At 37.0% G+C, this 7,225-nt stretch overlaps 1 pseudogene; it reads left to right on the plus strand.

Annotated features, from left to right (window-relative positions):
* Window positions 1-366: 366 nt before the first annotated feature.
* Window positions 367-4,115, plus strand: LOC109456564 (uncharacterized; annotated as a pseudogene).
* The last annotated feature ends 3,110 nt before the right edge of the window (window positions 4,116-7,225 follow it).

A 7,225-nucleotide genomic window follows, 5' to 3' on the forward strand; every position in this document is an offset into this window, starting at 1 on the left:
TCTCTTTATGTGTAAATATCCAAGTAGGATCATTTAACTGTACCCATGTTTGTTCCTATTCATTACATCTCTATTTTAAGTTTGATGGAGAATCAAATGGCACATTACAAAAAGGTAAAAATCAATGCAGGTGAAGGATTTTATGACACTGTGAAAAGCTACTTTGTATCATGAGGTTTCTGCTAAATATTTAAAGACAGATGGGTAGGAGGACGATTCACCATTTCCCCCTAAAGAAATCTAACATTTATCACCTTTACATCACGTTAAGAATTCTATCTTAATCAGAAAGAGCTGTTTATAAGGTGGAAAGAATATTTACTTAGGTTATTGAGTTGATTTAAGTTTGTATAAACCTCAAGAAGCATGGCAACCCAGCTCTCAATCTTTGTCAATTGGTGGGACTCTAATAAAATCCTGCCGAAAAGTGCGTCTAGTGAACATGACTTGCAAACCATATAAACAGCATCTTAAGGCTTTCAGTATCTTTAATACTACCATTTAGCACAGCTCCCCTCTGCACGAGGGATTTAGATTTAGACCCAGACCAGTAAGTGCAAAACCTAAATTAGACCTAACACAGTAGGGGCTGTATATACTATATAAACTCTGCAGAAAGGTGAATAATAAGATAGAGGGTGAGCGCTGAAGTTTCATGAAGCACTGAGTCAATGTCAATAGGATATACGGAAAAAGGAAATTTTCCAGAATTTTTTTCCCTAACTAGATGGGGAAATCTGACTGTTTAGATCTGTGACTTGTTAATGGCAGTAACCTCATATTCTATTCCTTTTTATTCTTACACATAGTAAAGTACTTTAGCTCCTATGGATGCAAATACATGTTGCTGACCAATTAATAACTAGGGAAAGAAAATGTATAAAATCAGAAAGCATAAAATTTTTGCTATCGATCTAGAAGCTCAAAGAGACATGACATTGAGACCTTATGGATATAACCAGTAAAATCAACCTGAATTTAAAACATTTTGGCCATTCAATGTTCTAAGGGCTAGATGCTCAAAATACTTTTCCTAAACACAAACCAGTGCTTTGCTGCATAATATTTCCATGTTCACTTGGAACAGAACACATAAACTTACGAATGGCACAGCTCTCCCAATTGCCACCAGTATTGCCATACAACATGGTTGTGGAAGAATGTGACAGGTATCTTTTAAGACAACATTCAAAGAGATTTGAGAATATGCGTCTTCAAATTTCCACACATTTTTTTTCTTGCTAACCTGATATTGTATAAAAATGTCTAAATTGATTTGACTTATTTTTGTTTTAAAAACATATAGCTCTGGGAGATATTTATTCATTCACATATCCAATATAAACATTTATATAAATGCTAGAAAAATACATTTTGGAAATATATTTAGGATTTAAAAGAAAAAACAACAACAAAGGAATACATTTATACCTGATTATAGGATACATATTTTGCTCCATTAAGGATTTAACTAAAGACATTTTATACAAAGTTTTCTGTATTTTAACATAGCCTTTAATTTTCAAATATACAAACCAGCCAGGAATAAACTTAAAATCTCAATCTAAGAAAATTGAATCTAGTTTAAAACCCTCAAAATAGTAATTATTTCAAAATAATGTTAGGTATTTTTATCAGTTGAGCTTTCAAAGTATCTTTGCATAAATAATCTCATTTCATATTCCCAGAAAACATGAGATATTTTATTTCCATTCTGCAAATGAGAAATCTAAGGTTCCTGAGGGTTGAATACCTTTTTGCATAGTCAGTAAGACCTAGAACAGCAATTTGAATTAAAGTCACCTGCTTGACTGTCTGGTGCCGTTTAGATGACCCCATACTGTTTTGACATTGGCCATTCAAATATTCAGAAAGTAGTAATTTTTATAATTTGATTAGCTGAATATTTTTCAGTATTTTTATATTAAACTAGGAATTGTAGACATTTAAAAATAGAGAAGCAATATGAAGTTATAGTGAAATTCTCCAGTTACATTATACCACCCAGCAATAACATGTTAATATTTAAGTGAGTTTTCTCACCGATTCAGTAACACACCTATGCATGTATTATAAAACAGGATCACAATGCACATATTGCTTTATAATCCGCTTATTCCCTACTTTGTAATATATCATGACCTCCTTTCCATATTATCACATATCCTTCAGAATCATTTTTAGAATCTTTCTCCTATTTATTTTTCTCATTGTGTTTAATAATGTCAAGTAAACAAAAAATCTGCATCCTGTGGTGAAAAGTAATCTGTATGAAAAAAACCTCTCTCCATTGCCTATATCATAGTTAGAACTACAGAAGACCTTGGATTTCCACTTCTTGCTGAGTTTTCCAGGAGCCTTAAGAATGAACATATTGTTTAGTTGTTTGTCACAGGAAGTGGGAGGAGGTGAGCAAGATGGAAAGTTTTAGAAGGCAAAGTCAGTAGGGTTTAATGAAGCTCATTTCTCAATGAGATGTGATAAATGGCAGATACATTTGTCTGAATGCCAGCTATTCCTCTGATAACTTGTATAGATATTTTCAGGGCAGTGTACATGCATAGAGATTTTGTGAAGAAAATTTAAATTTCCTAGGTTACCAGGTACAGGATTCACTGGATATTTTATGTACTTATATAATTAAATGTTGTAATACACCAATTTACCAAAAGAGAGCTCTAAAAACTAAACGATCTGACTTGAAGACTGATAGAACAGGTATAATTGATGAGTGGTGTTTTACTCATCAATATTAGCATTGATATTTATAGAAATGTTGAATGTGATTTTTCATAGTGGGAACCATATTTTCTTAAAATACATATCCTACTTCAAGGATGACTAAATCCCAGTTTAGCATAGGAATGAGGATTTTTTTTTTTTTTAAGACACGGGACTATCAGGGCTAAATTCGGGAATGTCTGGAACAAACCAGAGAGTCGGTCACCTGACCTACTTTGGTCTAAGTCCTGTCAATAGGGAAATAATGGTGATGTGATTGAAAGTGTGAATATGAGTTTGTAAACAAATACAAAAATAAAACTAAACAGAAACTATCAAGATAATAAGACGTACAAGAAAGGACAAGCTGCTGGTCAGTCTAGGAAATATTTTCAGGGATTCATCGAGATGAATTAGAACATAAGAAATACATGTGCTTCTATTCATAAACTTCCCAAAGAATCTACAAAAGAAGCTCGTAGAATTAGCAAGCGAGGAGCTGAGTCCAGCCCTGCTCAGCTCACGCTGCTTGTGCCCCTGTGCCTCTGAGCTGAGATTGGCCTCAACTCCCGGGAGGTGGTGACTACAAGATACAGGCTCTGCCCCAGCCGGCCGATGAGGCGAGGACCCGCGCAGGGCCTGCTGCTCGAGCTGGACGGTGAGCTCCAGTGGCGTGAGAAAGCCCAAGGGTAGGTGGCAGCTCTCAGTCTCTCTATCCAGCTCCTTAAGAATTGGACAGGGCTCAAGAATGGCTGGCCATGGCCCTGAGGAAGCTGGAGGAAGCAGAAAAGGCTGCAGGGGAGAGAGAGGAATGCAACTGATAGAAAACCCGGCCAAGAAAGATGAGAAGATGGAGATCCAGGAGTTGCAGCGTAAAGAGGCCGAGCACACTGCAGAGGAGGCCGACCACAAAGATGTGGAGGTAGCTGGTAAGCTGGTCATCCCGAAGGGTCAGCAGGAGAGGGCAGAGGAACGTGCCCAGGTATCTGAACTAAAATGTGGTGACCTGGAAGAAGAACTTAAGAATGTCATTAACAACCTGAAGTCACTGGAGGCTGCCTCTGAAAAGTATCCTGAAAAGGAGGATAAATATGAAGACAAAATTAAACTTCTGTCTGATAAACTGAAAGAGGCTGAGACCCCTGCTGAATTTGCAGAGAACAGTTGCAAAACTGGAAAAGACAATTGATGACTTGGAAGAAAAACTTGCCCAGGAGAAAGAACAGAATGTGGGCTTATATCAGATACTAGATCACACACTAAATGAACTTAACTGTATACAACCAAAACAGAAGCTCCAGAAGCTCCAGACCTCTGTGTCTTTCTCTTCTCATATAAGAAGTTTCTTTTGTTACTGCATCTGCGCTTTCCTGGAAATGTCAAGCAAATTATGAATATGTGACCAAATATTTTGTTTCAGAGAAGCTTTGAGCACCAGCTAATTCTAATTCTTTCCTTCCTCCTCCTTCTTCTTTTTCTTTTTCAAATTTCACCAGCTTTTTCACCTCTATTTTTATCCTTAAATTGCATTTATTTCTAAGGTAGGCAGGGTATTTCCCATTGAACAAATTCTTAAGACTGAGGGCATATGGTTCCTGGGAGATTAGACAACCTACACTTTCAAAATACAGACTCCAATATCTAGTCACTGACCAATTTAAAGGTTTGCAGAATGGAACCTCTGGGCCACTGTTGGATACACTACAGGAGGCCAGGGACCATCACATTAAAATGAGTGGGGGTTTTCCATCCAGAGGAAGAAAGGGGGGTGTTATTGTGGGGAGTCATAAACCACAGCTGGGTTAACCTAATCACCCTGGCCCATTTCCACATGCTACCATGCAGAACAAACATCCTCTGAACAGTCAGCATGAGAATGCTTGGGAGATAGTCATAAGATTTTCTCTGATATGAAACCAGCCACTCAGCAGGAGTGAATATGGTAGAATTAACTTAGTTCTGTTCAGGGGAGCCATATCAAAAAGCCTGTTGCCATCAAAAATTGAGCAAGAGCATCTTTCTATTAATAAATATTGGGCAGAAGGGGCCTCTCTGGCAGCAAAGATAAAGTAACTGGACTAACTTCATCTCCTCTGTACTTTAGGGAATAATAAATTGAAGATTTACATATCTAGGACTTTAATTCTTTTTCATGACTAAGTTAATAAAAGACCAGGAGTCTCCTGATTTAACTGGATATGGAGTATTTTCTAGACAGGGTTGCACACTTTGGCTTTGTTATATTATTGCTTTCTCAGTTAACATCTCAGAGCTGAAACATTCCATATTCCCCAGCAGTATAGGTTGCCAACTCAAATTTATAATTCTGACTAAAAATCACCCTGCTTCTAGCTTATCCAACTCCTCTGCCCCCTCACTCCTATTTATAATTCATCACACTACCCAGGAGATAGACTAACAAATTGTGAAATTGAATAAAAACACATTTTTCATTTAGATTCTTGCAACTGTATCATATGTAATAGTATCACTGTTTCTATATTTTGGTCAAATACATTTTTTATATAAACTACAAAAAAAGAATTAATAAGTGAGTGTAACAAGGTCCCATGTTACAAGGTCAATATATAAACATCAATTGCATATCTATATACTAGAAATGAATCATTGGAATCAGAACTTTAAATGTAATAATACCATTTACTACACCAAAAAATAAAATACCTAGTACAGTAGTACCTCGGTTTTCGAACAGCTCCGCTGACAAAAATTTCAGTTTACGAACGCTATAAACCCAGAAGTAAATGCTTTGGTTTTCAAACACACCTCGGAAGTCTGACATGTCACGAGGCTTCCGCTGAGTGCAAGATCCTGAGGCCTAGCTCTCAGCTGTTTTTGAACGTTTCAGAGCTCGAAAGGTCTTCTGGAATGGATTATGTTAGAAAACCGAGGTATCACTGTACTATGGCCTGAATGTTTGTGCCCACCAAAATTCATATGTTGAAATCCTAAACCCGAAGTTGATGGTATTAGGAGGTAGGGACTGTGGGAGGTGATTAAGTGCTCTTATTAAAAAGGAAAAAAAAGGCCCCAGAGAGCTTGTTTGCCCCTTCGACTAGGTGAGGACACAGCAAGAGGGTGCTGTCTGGGAACTGGGAAGGGGGCCCTCACCAGAATCCGACCACCTGATGTCTTGCTTGTGGACTTCCCAGCCTTCAGAACTGTGAGAAATAAATGTGTGTTGTTTATTTGCCTCCCAGCTTGTGGTGTTTGGTTACAGCAGCCAAATAGTCTAAGAAATCTAGATACAACTCTAACAAACTCTACGTAGAATTTATATGGTGAAAAATGTAAAACAATGATGAAAGAAATCAAAGACGATCCAAATAAATGGAGAGGTATACTGTGTTCATGGATTGAGAGACTGAACATTATTAAGATGTGACATCTGCCCAAACCAATCTATAAATTCAATGCAAATCTAATCAAAATCCCTGCAGTATATTTTGTAAATACTGACAAGCTGATTTTTTTTTTTTTTTTTAAATATAGAAGTGGTTCTGATGCAAGTAACAATGCATACCCTTGCCAGGAGCATTTGTATTTGTTTTATCTTAGTTTTTACTTGAATATAATATTCAAACACACAATTTAACAAAGTCAATTTGACAAATATAGTTTAAAAAATAAAGTTAATACTATTGTAATTAAACCCAGATTAATAAATTGTGGATTACAAGGCACAACAAAAGTTGTCTATTATAAATCATGCCCATATAGGCTTGATTTTATTTCATTACTTCTTTTTGATCCTTTGGACTATTTGCTTGTCTTATTATCATAGGAGACTAATCATTAGAGCTTAATATTAAGTCTTGATATCTGGTAAAAGTCCTTCCACATTGTTGTACTGAATTTATCTTATATGTGACCTTGGATTCTGTCCGTCTTACCCGTCTCCAGGACCCTGAGATGATTGCTCCAACTTGACTCCAACGCAGTTGACTGACTTGTGTGGGACACATACTTTCACTGCTGAGATCAATGCCCGGAGTCCCTGGTTTCTTCCAGTATTCTAGATTCTGATGCAAGTATCACATGGCAGGACATGAGATAAGGCTTCCCCATTAGCGGCCTAAAGGACCAGGCTATCTTCCCATGTCACCAAGTTCGCCAATGGGAGATAAGAGATGGGAGGAAGTTGACAAATTCCTTCTCCACTCCTTTCCTGCATGGACCTCTGAGGCCTGGTATTTTTGGACAGCCTATTTAAGCTATCCTGTGTGGACACTTAACTGGCTATGTCTCCTTGTGAAGCTGTGGCCAGTTTGAGAATGGATCATATTTGCTCCTCATTTTTTTTTTCCTGCTTCAAATCACGTTTTCCTTGTTTTCTTCTCTGATATTCAAACTCGCAAGAAGGAATTACAGTAGTATTTAAGATTTTTTTCCAAACTATTTTCTAGGGAAACTTGACTAAGTCCCCTATTGAAGTGATTTTTACCTTTTGCATTTCTTACAAATTTAAAAATTCACACACACA

The sequence above is a fragment of the Rhinolophus sinicus genome, linkage group LG02 (assembly GCF_036562045.2).
Source record: "Rhinolophus sinicus isolate RSC01 linkage group LG02, ASM3656204v1, whole genome shotgun sequence".
In the NCBI taxonomy this organism is placed as follows: domain Eukaryota; kingdom Metazoa; phylum Chordata; class Mammalia; order Chiroptera; family Rhinolophidae; genus Rhinolophus; species Rhinolophus sinicus.